This window comes from Podarcis pityusensis (assembly GCF_964106645.2).
Source record: "Podarcis pityusensis genome assembly, chromosome: 3".
Taxonomy (NCBI): Eukaryota; Metazoa; Chordata; class Lepidosauria; order Squamata; family Lacertidae; genus Podarcis; species Podarcis pityusensis.
In genome coordinates, this window is record NC_138026.1 from 101,182,057 (window position 1) to 101,200,381 (window position 18,325).

Consider the following 18,325-nt stretch of genomic DNA (forward strand, 5'->3'; position numbering starts at 1 on the left):
TGCCATTCAAAGCCAGCCTAACTTTTACATGAATAAATGAAGAAAATGCAGGCTTCCTAGATAGAAAGAGGCGCAAGTCTGAGGTTAAGCCTGAAGAAAACTGACTTGCAATGTTCCCATGCTTCACCCTATTGAAATCAGTGTGGCTTTCCTGAGTTCAGTCTTGGCTGGACCATGTTGTGTATTCTTCAAACCCAACCTCAGCAGCAAGCAGTTTCATCTCATCAGTATTCACATCCATATATAAAGAATGAGAAATTCTCTCTTTTCTTTTTCTTCTTCTGACATCACTCATGTACCCAGGTGCTAAAGTCTCCCCTCCACCTGTTTTTGCAACTTACTGACACGCTCCTTTCATTCAGGAACATGAGCATGCTACCTACCTGCCACCTGATCCCTTAACACCCTTTGATGTCCTTCTGCCCTGCGCCCGAGGTCGAAGTCGACAGCGGACATGCCTTTGGTATGAATGATTTAAGGCAACAGGTGAAAGTCTTTACATGCGAATACTTACAACGGCCTTTCAAGGTCTCGGTATCAGTTACGATCATATTCCCCAAGTGGTCCCTTGCGTATTCCCAATTGTGTTGCTGTTTATACAACTTGCTGCCCTGCCACATTTCATGGCTTTTTATTATTATTTTTAATGAATTGTGCACACAGATCCTCTGATTCTTGCCTGGGGGAGCATCTCTCAAGCAGTCATCCTTCATTAAGGGGAGCTGCCATTCACTGTTGAGACAACAGCAGATCATGGATGTAAGTTTCCTGTTAACTTCTTTGAGTCCCACCTGCTCTCTGCATCCACTGACTCTAAACTTCTGAGGGAGTCAGCCAAAAACGGCTGTAGTTTTGCTGATGCAGTATGTTTGAGAGTTTGGTGCTCTTTCTGGGTTTTTGATTTTACAGCTTGGATTTTAACGATGCTTTAAGACCATTTTCAATTGCGTCTGAATTAAATTTTATGCGAGCAGCTCCGAAGGTTCATTTGAGGTCTGATAGGACAGGATATAAATGTAAAACATATAGCTCCCTTGTCCCTTTTATTCTCCTCTCCCTTTGTTTCCACTCTACCTTGACAGCTCTTACTTTTATGAGGTATAAAATAAGACAACCTGCCCCACCTTTGTGGTCTCTAGGTGATTTGAACTTTGGCTTCCATCATCCCTTACAACTGGCCATGCTGTCTGGGGCTGATGGGAATTAGGGCCCAAAACATCAGGAATGCACCAATTTGGGGGAGACTGGCCTGGGGTTTAAAACAAAAAACAACAACACCTTCTTCTCTTGATGCTGAAAGGACATAAGAGGAGGAGCTAGGTAAGTCTCCCTGGGAAAGATGTTCTCCCAAAAAGGTCCAACAGGTGAACAGGCCAACTGAGTCACCCACCTAACTTGGGATGATCACAATGCTACTGCATACATGTGGGGAAAGATTGTTTCATTTTTAATTTGTATACTGCTTTTCTATATTACTATACACAAGTCAGTTTATAGCAACAAAATGCACAACAAAGAACCGCACCTTATAAAACATAACTTTAAAACGGAACAACTTATATCTGATAAAGAAATATTCAATAATCTATTGGAATATATTAGTACCCAATAAATTTGACTCTCAAAACATCAGCAAACAATAATTAAACAGAAATTAACTCTTAACAATTACAATAAATAAATATTGAATTATGATCGGTAAAAATAACTTCAGGTTGGGGAAGGCTGAGGTAAGGCAGCATCACTCATCGGTCCAGTTTTCCTTGAAGGGGGTATCAACCTTTCAGTTAACTAAGACATGGGCAGAATAAAAAGGTTCTCCAACTATTTGTGACGACAGATGCTATCCAATCACATGAGCCAGAGGTCTCCAACCTTTTTCGGCCTTTAGGAACATTTGGATTTTTGAGAGAGTGGCATGGGCCTCAGCCCCTCTGGCCATTTCTTTCCCCACTTCCCTGAATCAGCTGCCTCCTAGGAGGCAGAGGGAGAGAAAGCACACACACACACACACACACACACACACACAAACATTTCCTCAGGGAATGGGGCAAAACTTGAGTCCAGCATAATTAATCTGTGCCTTGAAAAGTACATAGAGCTAAAAACAGGAAGTGGGAAGAGTGCCACTCTTCCAACTTCCTCCTCCAGCTCTATGTACTTTCATACCCTCCAACATTTCTGCGATGAAAACAGGGATGTCCCATTCCATAATGATAATTTTACTATTTATATCTCACACATCTCACTGGGTTGCCTCAGCCACTCTGAGCAGCTTCCAACGTACATAAAAACATAATAAAACATTAAATACTTTTTAAAAAGCCTTCCCTATACAGGATTGACTTCAGACGGCTCGGGGGATGGATACCCTCCAACATTTCTCCAATGAAAATAGGGACATCCTGTGACATTCTGAGACCAAATCAGAAAATGGGATGGCATCTCTAAATCAAGGACGTCCCTGGAAAACAGGGATGCTTGGGAGGGTCTGTACTTTTCAAGGGAGAAAAACGTTTTCAGCAGTTTTCAATTCACTCAATAAATTTGTCATTTCACAAACCAAGCATGCACTACGGAGGTGCCAGCAATCATTTCCTAAAACTATCAGACAATATCTATAAGTTTAGCAGGTACCGTATTTTTCGCCGTATAGGACGCACTTTTTCCCCTCCAAAAATGAAGGAAAAATCTGTGTGCGTCCTATGGGGCGAATACAGGCTTTTGCTGAAGCTTGGAGAGCGAGAGGGGGCGGTGCGCACCGACCCCTCTTGCTCTCCAGGCTTCAGGAAGCTATCAGCAAGCCTGGGGAGCCCGCGGGAGTTCCCGCAGGGCTCCCTAGGCTGTAGATAGCAGCCTGCCGCCCGGCGCACGGGGCGCCCTGAAGCAGAGCACCCCGCGCGCCCGGCAGACATCCACAGCATGGGGAGCCCTGTGGGAGTTCCCGCAGGGCTCCCCACGCTGCGGATAGCAGCCTGCCGTCCGGCGCGCGGGCACCCTGAAACAGAGCGCCCCTCGCGCCCGGCAGATATCTGCAGCCTGGGGAGCCCTTCGGGAGTTCCCGCAGGGCTCCTCATGCTGAGGATATTAGCCTGCCGCCCGGCGCGCAGGGCGCCCTGAAGCAGAGCACCCCTCGTGCCGGGCAGACATCCGCAGCATGGGGAGCCCTGCAGGAGTTCCCGCAGGGCTCCCCACGCTGCAGATAGCAGCCTGCTGCACGGAGTGCGGGACGTGCTGAAGCAGAGTGCCCCGCGCTTCGGGCAGACATCGGCCAGCCCCACAAGCTCGGGGGACAGCGGGGAGGCGCAGCGCCGCCATCCCGCTGTTCCCCGACCTGGTTTTGGGGGGGAAATGAAGGGAATTTTTTTCCCCTTTATTTCCCCCCCCCCAAAAAAAAACTAGGTGCGTCCTATGGGACGAAAAATACGGTAGGTGCCTTTATTAGGAATGCCTTTTGTAAACAGCAGCAACACCAGGTATTTGAAGAGCGCTCAGCAGCTGATCTCAAAGCCCTACATTACCAGGAACTGCTTTTTCCTTTCTCAAGTTTTTCCTTTGGCATAGTATCATAGCAAGCTGCACAACTCAGCCTTTCAGAGAATCCTTTTTTAATTCCATCCTTATGCCCTGTAGCCTCCTCACATTCCTGTAAGGCAGTTTAATATTCATTTAATCATGCTAGAACACCACATGCGGCACTCTGCAATGGCTGTACAGACGCTAATTAAGCCGAGCTGTGCAAACAATCAAGCAATTTAAAATCAAAACAAATCCCCCTGTTTCATCCAAACAATTGATGGGGGCAAAATCAATGAAAACACTCTCGGCGCATGCAGAGTGCAGAAATCATCCCATGATATATTGATGCAATTACTATAATAAATGTCACATTTACAATCGCAAGTGGTCAGGAACCTCAAGCGGGGGGAAATAGTAATTTGCTGGGTAAGTGGAAGTATGTTTGGTATGTTCACATAACACTTTCTTCCCTTTAAAGTAATAGCATGGCAAATTTGAGTTTGGAACATCAGCTTTTAACTTTGGGAATCATTTGGGAGCCAAGCTTTTAATTACAGTGTTAACCTCTCTCCAAGAGGTGAGAGGTTTCGGTGATCTTACCCAGGCTCAATTTCCTTGAAGATAGCCAGTGAAAGTTTATTGGCATTTTTAAATATTGGTGTTTATTTAGAAATATACAGGTTGAGTATAGATGAAGACCCAGCATTGAAGACTGGCAGCCAGCCAAAAGTTTGGTGCTTTCACATCCAATATCCAGGAGGGCAACCAGTACGCTGAGACTCTTGATGAGCCAGCTCATCTCTCTGGCCCCCACCTGCCTGCCTTTCTCAATCCCATAAAAATGCTTTTGGTTGGATCCAGGGTTCCTGGGGCTAGAACCCTGCTCAGGAGATGCTCCTACAGGGGGTAGGCCATAGCTCGGTGGTAGAGCATCAATCCCTGGTATCAATCCCAAGGGGGGCAGGAAGAGACCTCTGCAATTCTAGGGAGCCACTGCCTGTCTGTGCAGATGTATCAATGGTCTTTTATATATATATATATATATAATATTTATTGGAGTTTACAATAAGAATAAATGTAACAGACAATATAACAAATATCTTAACATAGTTTCACATTTATTTTTTTTGGACTTCCTCACATCTCCCGCTCCCATTTTCATCGTTATAACTTTTTACCAGCAATTTGTTATCTTATTTGCATTCTTATATCCCTTCTATATTTCATAATCTTATAGTTCTCAAAAAGAGTTATATTTTCTCAATCTCACTTATTTTCTTAAATCATCTAAGTTAGTGGTGCTCAATTATTTATGATCTAGCATCCTGCTTAGCATTCACTCAAGTTGCAATGTTTTTGTAAATAGTTCTTAAATTTCTTCCAATCCTCCTCCATCTTCTCTTCTCCCAGGTCACGAATTCTGCCAGTCATCTCAGCTAGTTCCATGTAGTCTATCAGTTGCATCTGCCATTCTTCCAGTGTGGGTAGATCTTGAGTTTTCCAATGCTTTGCGAGAAGTATCCTTGCTGCTGTTGTTGCATACATAAAAAATGTCCGGTCCTTCTTTACCACCCCTTGGCCGACAATACCCAAAAGAAAGGCCTCTGGTTTCTTTGTGAAGGTATACTTAAATACCTTTTTCAGTTCATTATAAATCATTTCCCAGAACGCCTTCACTTTAGGGCAGGTCCACCAGAGGTGGAAGAATGTTCCTTCACTCTCTTTACATTTCCAACACTTATTATCAGACAGGTGGTAAATTTTTGCAAGTTTGACTGGGGTCATATACCATCTATATATCATTTTCATTACATTTTCTTTCAAAGCATTGCATGCAGTAAAGTTCAATCCAGTACTCCACAACCTTTCCCAGTCCTCAAACATAATATTATACCCAATGTCCTGTGCCCACCTTATCATAGCTGATTTGACCATTTCATCTTGTGTATTCCATTTTAACAGCAAGTTATACATCCTTGAAAGTACCTTAGTCTTTGGTTCTAACAATTCTGTTTCTAGTTTCGATTTCTCCACCTGGAACCCTAGTTTCTTGTCATTTTTAAAAACTTCTTTAATCTGAGCGTAATGTAACCAGTCTCGCACTTTATCCTTCATTTTCTCCAAACTCTGCAATTTCCAATTGTCTCCATCTTTTTCTAATATTTCCCAATATTTAGGCCATTTAGCCTCCATATTGGGTCTTTTTCGGGCCTTAGCTTCCAAAGGTGAAAGCCACCTTGGAGTTTTATTTTCCAGCAAGTCTTTATATTTTGTCCAGACATTAAACAGTGATTTTCTGACAATGTGGTTCTTAAAGGCCTTATTTGCTTTAACCTTGTCATACCATAAGTATGCATGCCATCCAAAAGCATTGTTAAACCCTTCCAAATCCAACACGTCAGTGTCTTCAAGAAGTAGCCAGTCTTTTAGCCAGCAGAACGCTGCGGCCTCGTAATACAACTTTAAATCTGGCAGGGCAAAGCCCCCTCTTTCTTTCATATCGGTTAAAATCTTAAACTTAATTCTGGGCTTTTTGCCCTGCCAGATAAATTTAGAAATGTCTCTCTGCCACTTCTGAAAGCACTCCGTTCTGTCCAATACCTGAAGAGTTTGGAACAAAAACAACATCTTTGGCAATACATTCATCTTGATAGCAGCAATTCGGCCTAACAAAGAAAGTTTCAATTTTGACCAACTGTCTAAGTCTCTCTTGATTTCTGCCCAGCATTTTTCGTAGTTATCCTTAAATAGACTTAGATTTTTTGCTGTTATGTTTACCCCTAGGTACAGATGTATCAATGGTCTTACTCCCATCCTTTTCCATTACTGAGTGACCCTGTTGGACCAAAAGACCTTCTATGAATGCAAGGGCATCAGCAGGATTCTATCCAATATGTTTATCTGTGATGTGGTAGCTTGGACGTCAGTGACTCTGTATTGTGCATTTTTAAAATTTCTATTCCCGTAGCAGGCATGTCCAACAGGTAGATCAGTAGATCACTGGACGTCTGGTAGATCACTGGTAGATCACTAGCTCCCCCCAAAGAAGCTCAACGTTTTCACCCTTCACCCTCCTACCTCTTCCCTAAAAAAAGTTCAACAACTTTGACCTGAACCACAAAAAACGGGGTGGATCACTGCCAGTCTTTGTGAGTAGAATCACAGTCCCTTGGGAGTTGGCCACCCTTGCCGTAGAGCATGAAACTCTAGATCTCAAGGTCATGGGTTTGAGCCCCAGTTTGGGCAAAAGATTCCTGCATTGCAGGGGATTGGACTTGATGATCCCTGTGGTCCCTTCCAACACTACAGTTCGATCATTCTATGTGCCCTTTGCAGACTTTCATTCACACATTCGACAAATGCACCTGGGGGGGGGGTTATTGCAGCTTCAGGCTCCCCTCGCAACCTATGTGTTCACGGAATGAGCATCACCCTAATGAACATCTCAAAATAGCTGTGATTGTCATTCAGGGAGTAGCTATCCGTGAGGGGGCAGGATCAGACAAAATGAGATTTCAAGAAGTAATGTCTAAAATAACATTTTATTTTGACTACTCCCACTAAGGTTGGGATCCCCAAAGTTGTAGCTGGGCTGCCATGGCACCCCAGATAACCCCCTGGTACCAGTTGAGACCCCTTGCACCTTCTTAATATTTTTGAGGAGTGGCGGCTCTATTTTATTTTATTTTACCTTGGTCAGTTTCTGGCTGGATGAAAAGAGAAGGGCAGGTCTCCAACCCATCCCACCCTTTCCCATCCCATTCCCAGAATGCCTTTGGCCTGCATATAAGCCCAGAGACAGGAGAAGAAAATACCAGGGAGGGACAGTTTGAGGCATGGACTTTTGTCTTGCCCCTTCTTCAGAAAATAAATAAATAAATGCGGCTATTTTACTGCTACATTTTGGGGAAATTATGGGAGTGACCTGAGAGAAGTGATTTGGTGTGTGCTTATGTTTGTTTGGGGGGTGTTCTGTATGCATTTTTTAGACTGCCTGTCTCTCTTTTTGCTTCCCCACCCCCACCCCCCAGGTGTCTGTCTTTTCAGGGGGTGACTGCTCTTTGTGGTGTTTTTTATGGTGGGTAGCCTGACGTTTTTGTTTTATGGAGGTATATTGCCTATAGTGTTGTTGTTGCTGCATGTGTTTATGAGCATCCACTTCCACTGCTGGGCATTTTCTGGTGCCCTCCAACATTCGGATTTCTAGATGTGCTCCAAGGGCCCAAAAGGTTGGGGACACCTGCAACATTGAAGGTGGCTTTTGCAGTAATTGCACAGAGAAGGCTCTGTTTGCCATCACTTAAGGAGTGTGTAACGTTTGCATACTCCAAATCGGGATATACAATTTACTTTACCTTAAATATAGCGTTTTCACAGAAACCCTGCATTCTCTAGAAACTCTATCCATCTAAATTGCTGTATTTAGTGTGGCTAAATAAGTCCAGGCCAAATTTAGTGCCTGTCCACAAACAGTCCCTGCCAGCTGAATTGTAAAGGGTCATTTTGGAAGGTAGTAATGACTAGTGGCACTTGTGCCATTTTATCTGGGAAACTACCGGTAAATAAATTTTAGAAAACACTTGAGAAACATTGAAGCTTTAGATGTGTCACGAAAGTTGACTTTGGATTCATGCGGGACCTTTCCTTTCAGCAAGACTTACAACCTAGAGCATCCGTAGCAGGAAAACGATCCTGTCAACTTCTGTGAGACCTCTGAGCAAACCTCTTTCAGATTTGGCTGTAAGACTCTACAGTTGCTTACTTGGTACTATTGCTATTATTACATTTATAGCCGACCTTTTCTCCAATGAGCTCAAGTTGGTTCTCCCCAGAACATCCCATTTCCCCCCACGAGAGCATGGTGGCTATTTGAGGCCTTTTTCAGGGCCGCAATCTCACACAGGACCTCAAAATGCATGTTTTTGGGTGCCATAAGAACACGCCCCACCCCAATCATGTCTTTGAGGCTCTGTGATCTTGTGCAGATCATGTGACTTACATGAGAGCACCGACAGGAAGAAATTGTCAGCATCGCCCTAGAGCCAGTGCGCCAACTGGACTCATGCACCTCAACCCCGACTGGGCTAGGCGAGCTGGGTAGCACCGCCAGAGACCTCCTTCTCACAGGAAACGGTCACAGTGCTGTGGACTCACAGCTCAGAGCTGAGAGCACCGGATTCACTGTCTCAATAATACAGTCGTTGCGCAGCAGAGTTTTGCAGAGTCTTGCAGAGTATAAACCACTCGGAGAGCAGCTCTGTAGAATATCTTCCTTTTATTCTATAACTACAACTATGATACAAAACTATATACAGAGCTGAATATTCTAAGCATAAATCAATGCTACACTGAGAGTCTGCAGCTGCTCTAACAGCAATCTTATCTCTAGGATCTCCAACACTCTCACTCTCTCCGATACACTGACTGACTGACTCTCTCTCACACACACACACAGATATGTTGCTGGGCAGAATAAGTAGATAGGCAGGACATGCCTCCTTCTCTCTGGAGAGTCAGCAGAGACCATCAGGAGATGATCAGGAGATTCTTGGGTATGGGAGGGGTGAAATCTCCTCAGAAATGTGTCCTGCTTTTGGGACTCAACATGTTGGAGGGTCTGGTATTTCAAACAATGTTTATTCAGGTTGTGTTTGTGCTTGTACATACAGTCGTACCTTGGTTTTCAAACAGCTTAGTTCTCAAATGTTTTGGCTCTTTACACTCATCTCCTTATAATGTTGCCCAAAAAAACCTCCACATGCCCATATCAGTGTCAGAAAAGAAGCTTTGCATATACAGTGGTACCTCAGGTTAAGAACTTAATTCGTTCCGGAAGTCTGTTCTTAACCTGAAACTGTTCGTAACCTGAAGCACCACTTTAGCTAATGGGGCCTCCCACTGCTGCCACTGCTCGATTTCTGTTCTCATCCTGGAGCAAAGTTTTTAACCCGAGGTACTATTTCTGGGTTAGTGGAGTCTGTAACCTGAAGTGTATGTAACCTGAAGCTTATGTAACCCGAGGTACCACTGTATACTTTTATGAGCATTGACTGTTCTGGTGTTCAGATGAACACATGTAGGTTGTGAGCATGGCCTGCCACTGCAATTCCACATTCCAGCCCCGTGTGCAGTCATTCCTTGTGGATTTAAAGGTCTAAAAGGGGCTCAAGACACTTTTACAAAAGGATAGTACACTTACAAGGAGGTGTGATTTCACAAAGGTTTGGAAACATGGGCTTCCTTAATGCTCCAGTGAGATTAAATGGCATTAATGGACATTAAGTGAGAACTGGACCATAAAGAAGGCTGATTGCCGAAGAATTGATGGTTTTGAATTAAGGCGCTGGAGGAGACTCTTGAGAGTCCCATGGACTGCAAGAAGATCAAACCTATCCTTTCTTAAGGAAATCAGCCCTGAGTGCTCACTGGAAGGACAGATCGTGAAGCTGAGGCTCCAGTACTTTGGCCACCTCATGAGAAGAGAAGACTCCCTGGAAAAGACCCTAATGTTGGGAAAGATGGAGGGCACAAGGAGAAGGAGATGACAGAGGATGAGATGGTTGGACAGTGTTCTCGAAGCTACCAGCCTGAGTTTGACCAAACTGCGGGAGGCAGTGGAAGACAGGAGTGCCTGGCGTGCTCTGGTCCATGGGGTCACGAAGAGTCGGACATGACTAAATGACTAAACAACAACAACAAGGAGCTCAAGAAGCTACAAGGCCAGGTAGAGGTAAAATGAAGAGGCTACAAAACACTGACTAAACAACAGCAACAACAACAATGGACATTGTTTCCATTTTGCTTGAAACAAAATTGCTGCTGATCCTTTCGGAAAGCAAATGCAATTCACAAGGAAGCTATAACAAGAAAAGTGCCATCTAGCATTATTGTTGAGAACTAGGCAGGTTGGGGGAGGGTGCTGGGGATGGGGGGCAATAGGCGGTAAGGACACACAAACCAATAACTCAGCTTAATGGTATTTGTAAAACCTGGGCCAAACAGCAAACATTGCTTTTGACAGCCTGTTGGTTCTGTATTGTTCCAAAGCCTGGTACCTTGGTTACGAAATATCTCCAATTCTCCCCCCACCCCCCAAATGATCAGAAAGGCTTACTGTGGCATGTTGGATGCGGAGAAAGAGAAACAAGTAAGTTATGTGGAAAGAAAATGGCTCCATGGCAGCTTTATTCATTCAGACAAATGCTTACAGGTCCCCTGCCAAAATGGATTCCCGAGACTACAAGAGAAACAACTAAGGCACATTGGTTTCTGTTATCTCTGTTTGGACATTTGTCTGTCTTCACTAGATCTTTGAAAGCTTGTTTACAAGGAAGACAGGTTGCCCCAAAGCAGAAGGGATGAATCTGTTGACGGATAGGATGCAGTCTGGGGTTTTTTTCTTTCCTTTTTTTAATTGGAAGCTGACGTTCGCTGGAATGAGCCTGTAAGGTTTGCTGTGGAACAATACGACCTACCACCAGCGGCTTATATTTCAGCAGGGTTAAAGCAGGGTCTTTGAAACTTGGAGTGGCGTGGAATTCTTCATTTTAATGCAGAGTTTGCATCTGATTAAATACATTTTTAAATTCTTATTTTTAAAGGTCCCTTGTCCTAGCAAACTGAATTCTGATACGCTTTTGGGAGGGGGTTGTTTTTGTTTTATTCCCTTTGCAAAAGAATGCTTTTCAAATGCAATCATACAGAATATGTCTACTGAGACCAATGAATATTAGTCACAGTTAAGACAGCAACCATTGCAAATTCTATAGGAAATGAACGCTATTTTGTCATGGCAGCTTTTTAATTTTTTTATGCTAGTCTAGATAAATAAATAAATAAATAAATAAATAAAACCCCAATTTCCTCTGTCTTTATTTAAAACTTCAACCAGATACAAAACTCAGAAAAGAATATATATAATGCCTACATTTATGCTCAGTATAAAGGTAAAGGGACCCCTGACCATTAGGTCCAGTCGACTCTGGGGTTGCAGTGCTCATCTCGCTTTACTGGCCAAGGGAGCCGGCGTACAGCTTCTGGGTCATGTGGCCAGCATGACTAAGCCGCTTCGGGCGAACCGGAGCAGCGCACGGAAACGCCGTTTACCTTCCCGCCAGAGCAGTACCTATTTATCTACTTGCACTTTGACATGTTTTCGAACTGCTAGGTTGGCAGGAGCAGGGACCGAGCAACGTCGTGGGGATTCAAACCACCGACCCTCTGATCGGCAAGTCCTAGGCTCTGTGGTTTAACCCACAGCACCACCCGTGTCCCGAACCAATAAATACATGTTGGTAAATAAACCACTGAGCCTCTTGGGCTTGCCAATCAGAAGGTCAGCAGTTCGAATCCCCACAACGGGGTGAGCTCCCGTTGCTCGGTCCCAGCTCCTGCCAACCTAGCAGTTTGAAAGCACGCCAAAAAAAAGTACAAGTAGATAAATAGGTACTGCTCTGGCGTGAAGGTAAACGGCTATTCGGTGCCCTGCTCTGGTTTCGGTGTTCCGTTGCGCCAGAAGTGGCTTAGTCATGCTGACCACATAACCTGGAAAAACTGTCTGTAGACAAACGCCTGCTCCCTTGGCCTGTAAAGTGAGATGAGCACTGCAACCCCAGAGTCGTATCTGACTGGACTTAACTGTCAGGGGTCCTTTACCTTTTTAAAAAATAAATTCCATAACTATTTCCTAACTAGCCCAAAACAATATTGGGTTGTATTCCTTTAAGTTTTATTGAGAGTGGATCCGCTGAAATGAATGAACTTAAGTTGCCATGGGCAATAAGTTCAAAGGGTCTACTCTGAGTATGACGAAGATTGGCTGAAACCCATTATTCGTTTCATTTGCAGTTGTGTGATTTGTAAAGCTGTCACCAGATTAAAAGAAATAGTTGATTAACTATATGAGCGTCAGTCAATGAGCCAATAAATTTTGCATAAATTCACATATGAGTTAAAATTATTATTCTTATTATTTATTGAATTTATATACCATCTCACAGAATAGTAGCCCCAAAGCAAAAAACACCATACTTTAGATTTTATAAAGAAATTAAATATAATCTCAGATCTTTCCACTCTGTTCCATCTCTCTCTGTTGGGACCCACAGCCTGGAACATGACTCTTTCATTCTCCCTCTGGTCCCAATGTCCATGTCTTCACTGTCCTTCCTCTGCCTCCCACTTTCATTCCACTCTGCTCACCTTCCAGACACACCTACTGCCACTCCCATTCCTCACACAGGGTTCTGACTCACTGTTGTCAGTTCAACAGTGTGTGAACACACATGGTCAAACACTCATGGCCTCCTCTTCTCACATGCTTGACATCAAAGAAGGCTTCCCATGATTTGATCCCGGTTTGTAATCCTGGTTTGTATGGAGCTGAAGTCGGTTTGTCAAAACGTTTCAAAGTCAGGGCAAATCTGTGCTTTATTAACAAACCAGGAAGTTTATTGGGCACATGAGAAAAGGAGGGAAGGAGATGAAGAGGAGAGGATGTTTGAGTTTATTGCTCATTCCCACTTCCACATCCACTCAGGGTTCCTGTTCACTTGGATCAGGCCACACTAAGCGTGTGGCAAGGCAGCATGGCTTGCGGACGCATTCCCATTGCCTTCACACATTCACTGAATGCTTATAAGAGGGTCATCTGTACATGGGTTCATCCTTTTAGCTAAGAGCTTGCAGGTATGCCTAGCCTAGCTTCTTTGTGTTCCATTGTTCTGTGAGTCCAAATCATTTTTGGATTTTATTTTATTTTTAATCACAGAAAACGAGGGGAATTATTAACTCTGTCTTGCATTTCACATAATAAAATGGTGATGCGCCCAAATATGGCAGGCCTTAAACAATAGTTTTCATACCTCCCTTTGCGTTCTTAGCTATTTCATAAGCCAAATGTTGACAAATAGGCAACTAAGGCCATAGCGAGGGGGCTGCCAACCAAACGGGCCCTGACATAAGTAAGAACAAATGGTGTATTATTATCCAAACGGCTTATACCAGGACAATAAAAATTGTTGCATATGATTCTCATATTTGCTGCTTGCTGTTAGGTTATGCAATTCCCCCCTCCTCTTTTCTGACAATAGAGACGCCCAGAGCTGCTTTACACCAAACCAATCCATTGGTCCATCTGCCTTCTTATTGTCTACATCAAGGATGGAGAAATATTTTTAGCCCAAGGACAAAATTTCCGCATGAATGACTTTCCAGGGCCCACACACCAGTGGTGGGCTGGACCAGATGCAAAAAGGACAATTGGAAACAATATGCAGGTCCTAAACAAGTATTGAGGAGTCTTAGCTGTTGTTCTGCTCTTCACACAGCTGGAGAGAAAGGTTAACTTCTCCAGGAATTTCCAATCTGTACTTGGGTTTTTTTTTATATTTTCATGCACCCAACTGGTGTCCTCCAGATGTGGCTGGCCTTCCAGTTCGCCTCCAGCCCTGGCAAGCATGCCCAATTGTCAGAAATCTGCTCCAGAAGGTTGAGGGACCCTCCAGATCAGATCTGGAGGGGATAGTACAAGAGGAGAGGAACATGGACCAATGGAGCCCCGCTTTCTGCAACATTGGATGCAACCTTATAAAAGGCAAGCATGCTGATAAATTGTTTCTGGTTCATCACAAGGGTGCCTCAATATGTTTTGCAGCTCTCACCGCACGGTACTATAATCTTTGGATCAGGCCCCAAGGAGGAAGCTTGACACAGAAGGATCAGTGTACATTCTCAGATTACTGACTGAATGGGGTCACAGTATGCATGGGTACTTAGCAAAGAAGCCACAGCATTTTCCACTGGCTGCGACTTCCAAACAGAACACAACTTGCACACTGTGCCGCGGACTCTGGAGCAAAACACTCCTGTGACCACTTTAAATGCAGAGGTGTCTTTTTGCGTGAGGAAAAGGGAAAGTGTGGGCACAAACTACTCTGGACTTCAAAGAGTCAGCTTTGACTGAAGCAGAGACGGCAAGGCCCGGCGGTTAGGTCCCTGACTGCATATCAACAACAGTACCATAAATCACATTTACTTCCAAACCTAATACCTAGCATTTAGAGTCAAGAGACGTTTAGAGAGCTGCCTTCAAGACATTGCATAATTTATTGTTCCCTGATTTATTCTCCATATGACAAGTAAAAAAGTTGAAGTACTGTCGGTAGCTATTTTGATTTCTCTTCAGATCCATTTGACATCTGTTATCCAAGTAATGTTATCTTGGTGGATAACAAGATTTGCTCCGATTTCTTGCATCGTTCCCTCCCCCTTTATTTTTTAGGGAATGACAATTAAATAGAATTAAATTGCAGCGTTCTGCTGTACATTTAAATGTAAACAGGGCAGGACTGCAGTATAAAGATGTATTACTGATGCGGTACACAAAGCTCTGTAACAGAAACTAGTTTTGATCTACTGTTTATAGTAGAGCAGTGAGATGTCTACCAAATGAGGACAACGTCTGAAATGTGTTTGCCATTTACAGCTTGAACTTTCAAACATGCGAAGAGGAGGGAGAGAATTGGCCCCTTTGCTGCTGATGACACAGTCATTCCTAATTTTATGGTGAGAAGGCCTTTTCCTTGCTATTGTTCATAAGGTGAGCAAAACCAATTCAGAACATTTTCTGAATTCAAGATGGCACCCTCTACCTCCATTCCACATGCTAAAGCCAACCAGACTCACCGTTGACTCTTACTTCATCACTGCACTTCATCACTGCATACCCCCCAATATTCCTCAGATGAAAACAGGGCCATTCTATTCTACATCAGTATCACTGCTGGGGGGTGAGGGCTTTTTTAAAAAAAATATTTTAAGATATTTATTAAAGTGTTTATGATACGGACAATCCCCTTGCCGAAGTCCAGCTAGCTCCAGCACCCACCCTTGACCCCCATAACCTCCTTGCCCCACCACCCTTCAAACTCCAGTCCTCCACAGACCTGTCTGCACCCTGCCAGCTACACCCTTCCCCACCCCAGGGCCTGCTTCTCCAGCCGCCACCTTCTCCTGAAGCCTGACTTGGCTTATTTTCTCCTCCTTGTTCTTATTTAGCACAACCAACTGGCTGGGGGCCTGCCAGGCTGGAGAGTCGCAGCCTCCCAAGGTGGGGATGGTAACCCTCTTGCCTAATTCCCTCTTCCTTCTCCTCCTCTTCCTGCTACTCCTCCTGCTGCTATGCCCATAGCTGTCAACTTTTCCCTTTTCTTGCGAGGAATCCTATTCGGAATAAGGGAATTTCCCTTAAAAAAAGGGAAATGTAGACAGCTATGGCTATGCCACCGGCCGGCCAGCCCATCAGCCTGCCTGCCTGGCTCCCTCCCTCAGACCCAGCCCAAGACTCTTCCCTCAGTCAGCAATTATCTCTTCTCCCTGCTTCTACCAGTGTGCAGCCATTTCCGGTTACCATACCTTAACAAAGATGGGAATTCAAGACTCTGCATGAGAAGCCATGATGGCTTAAGGGTTTCCGTGATGTTCCCAGCATTTTCAGGGCAGTTGAAGACTATGTCACTGCACTAGGGGACACAGTGCAGGCTATATTAGAGCTTTTGGGGGAAAAGTTGTTGAGAGATGTTTTTTGAGTTATTTTAAAGGAAATTCACCAAAACCTGCACTTAGAGCAATTTCGGCCCAGACACTGTTTCTGGCAGCCGAATCCCAGAAATTTCCAGACATATGGCAACCATTGGCGATATGGCACTCTTCTCTGTCTTACAACTCCTCCCCACTGCAGCCATCTCTGTCTAATGGTAGGGCCAGCCCTTGAGGTAAGACATGGGGGGGGGGAGGCTTCTCTCAAGGTGAGAGGTCCTCCCAAATGTTTACTACATTCCCCTTCTTAACAGGTTGTTTTCTTGCCTGCACTGATGAAGGGATCCGGGATCCAAGATAGGACAGGGCCATGCTTCAGCTAGAAGATGCCTGTAACCTTGTTACAGTAATTCTGATCGGAGAAACTCTGTGGGTAGCCTTATTTTCAATTGATTGTCAAACCTCTTTTAAAAATCTATCCTGTTCTTGCACTGGCAGTATTCTTACAGATGCATGGCTAGATACAGTTAGCAACAGACTTATTTCAGTACAATAATCAGTGACTAAGAACTTGACTGGTTGTTTGCAGTTTTACAACCTTCCACAGTTTTATATTGGGCCAACTTGGAGATACAATCTTTTCCCATTTGGCTTTATTTCACTTTCCAAGCATTAAAAACTGCTTTTCTGCACTCCCCAAAGTTTCTCTTTTGCCAAGTCATGCTGCACTATTCAGCTTTTTAAAAACAGCATTTTACCCTTTAAAAATAAGGGTGCCATCAAAAAACACCACTATGGTACCCCAGTTGTGGAGTTTCTTCCCAGTAGAGATACAATTGTGCCCTCATGGGATGATGATGATGATGATGATGATGATGATTATTATTATTATTTCTTCTTCAGGCCTTTGGAGATTACTGAGCTGGCTGCTGGTTGTTCCCTGTTGAACTATTTACTGCTCTTTACTGCTTAACCGATGGTTTCGTGATTATATGCCGTATTTTATTTTAAATTCTGGAGGTCTTGGAGTTGAAGAATGTTTTTAAAATGCAATGTATTAAATAAATAAAACTTAAGGCGTCCAGGGTCCATCTATGGCCCTCTCTCCTCGCTCTCAGTGTTCAGAACACTGGAACCAAAAGGATTTGGTCCCTGTGCAATGTCTATTTTTACTGGAATTGTTGTGAAAAAGCAGTTAATCATATTTGACATATGGGTGGTTTTTTTCTTCACATCTCAGAAAAATTCTGTTCAGAGACAAATGGGGGGATTGTTGGCTGCCTTTTAGTATCACTCAAAAGAAATCCAAGTGCAAAGGTGTGATTCATAATCAGTGAGAAGGCACCATGAGGTATGGAGGGGAAATACTTTTTTTAAAAGTTTGAGGAGAAAGACTTGACAGAAGAACAAAAGGTCCCTCAGACACTACACAGAAGAAAAGGGTGGAAAGAAAAAGGTCACAGACAGGAGCCAAAGTTAGGCGGACAAGCAGGTTCAGGAAGATACTCAGATGAGGGAAAATAGGCTTCAGTTTCATAATACTGAAAGCCTCAAGGAATAGCAAAGATTAGGGTCTCTCCCTTTTTCTTTTTCTGGTTAAGATTTTATCACCTTTGAAACGCGGTGGGAACCAGAGTAGGTGTTTCCCCAATTGCTCTTCAACTTGAAAATAGCAAGTCAGAACCAGACAAAAGCATGGGTTTCAAATGCCTGGCAAGGCCCTCAGAAATTATCCTGTTTTAAAGAAACATAACACAAATGTTCTTGACGATAACCAAGAGTAGATTTTCTAGGGAAATGACCAACTGGTGTTTACAATACCACACTGTGTTCCCATAGCTTCAGCAAATGCACAATAGATTTTATTTCAAGCATGTCTGAAAGGCTCATGTTTTAGGAAGCCCTGTTTTGCTAACGTAATGATGATGAGGAGATTATGTGCAGTGGGGTATAAATAAAAATAAAATATTAAGCTGATTCAATGAATGTGTGTGCTTCTATCTTTCACAACTACAGCTCTGTATTTGCAGTGGGAGAAGGTAGGGAAAATATTTACATATGTTTTCCATTAGAGGTCTTCAGAACTAGGTCTACTGTTTTTAAAAAAACTTCAGCGTCGTGATTGGCAGAGTGTTTGCTTGATGGAAAAAAACAATAAGGCCTTTTCCGTTGTTATATGAATTAATAGATGGAAGGGAATAAGATCGTGTACTTTCAGTGTAATCTAAAATGTCACTGGGTATACAACTGCATGAAGAATCCTCTTCAC

General features: G+C 43.6%; 1 long non-coding RNA gene across 1 annotated transcript in view; it reads left to right on the top strand.

Annotated features, from left to right (window-relative positions):
• The window catches only part of LOC308472955, a 33,373-nt gene extending 15,377 nt beyond the window's left edge, over positions 1 to 17,996 (top strand). The window contains exons 2-4 of the long non-coding RNA XR_013983815.1: positions 664 to 759; positions 15,005 to 15,084; positions 16,960 to 17,996. This is a non-coding gene — a long non-coding RNA (uncharacterized lncRNA). The remainder of the gene's footprint in view (positions 1 to 663; positions 760 to 15,004; positions 15,085 to 16,959) is intronic.
• The last annotated feature ends 329 nt before the right edge of the window (positions 17,997 to 18,325 follow it).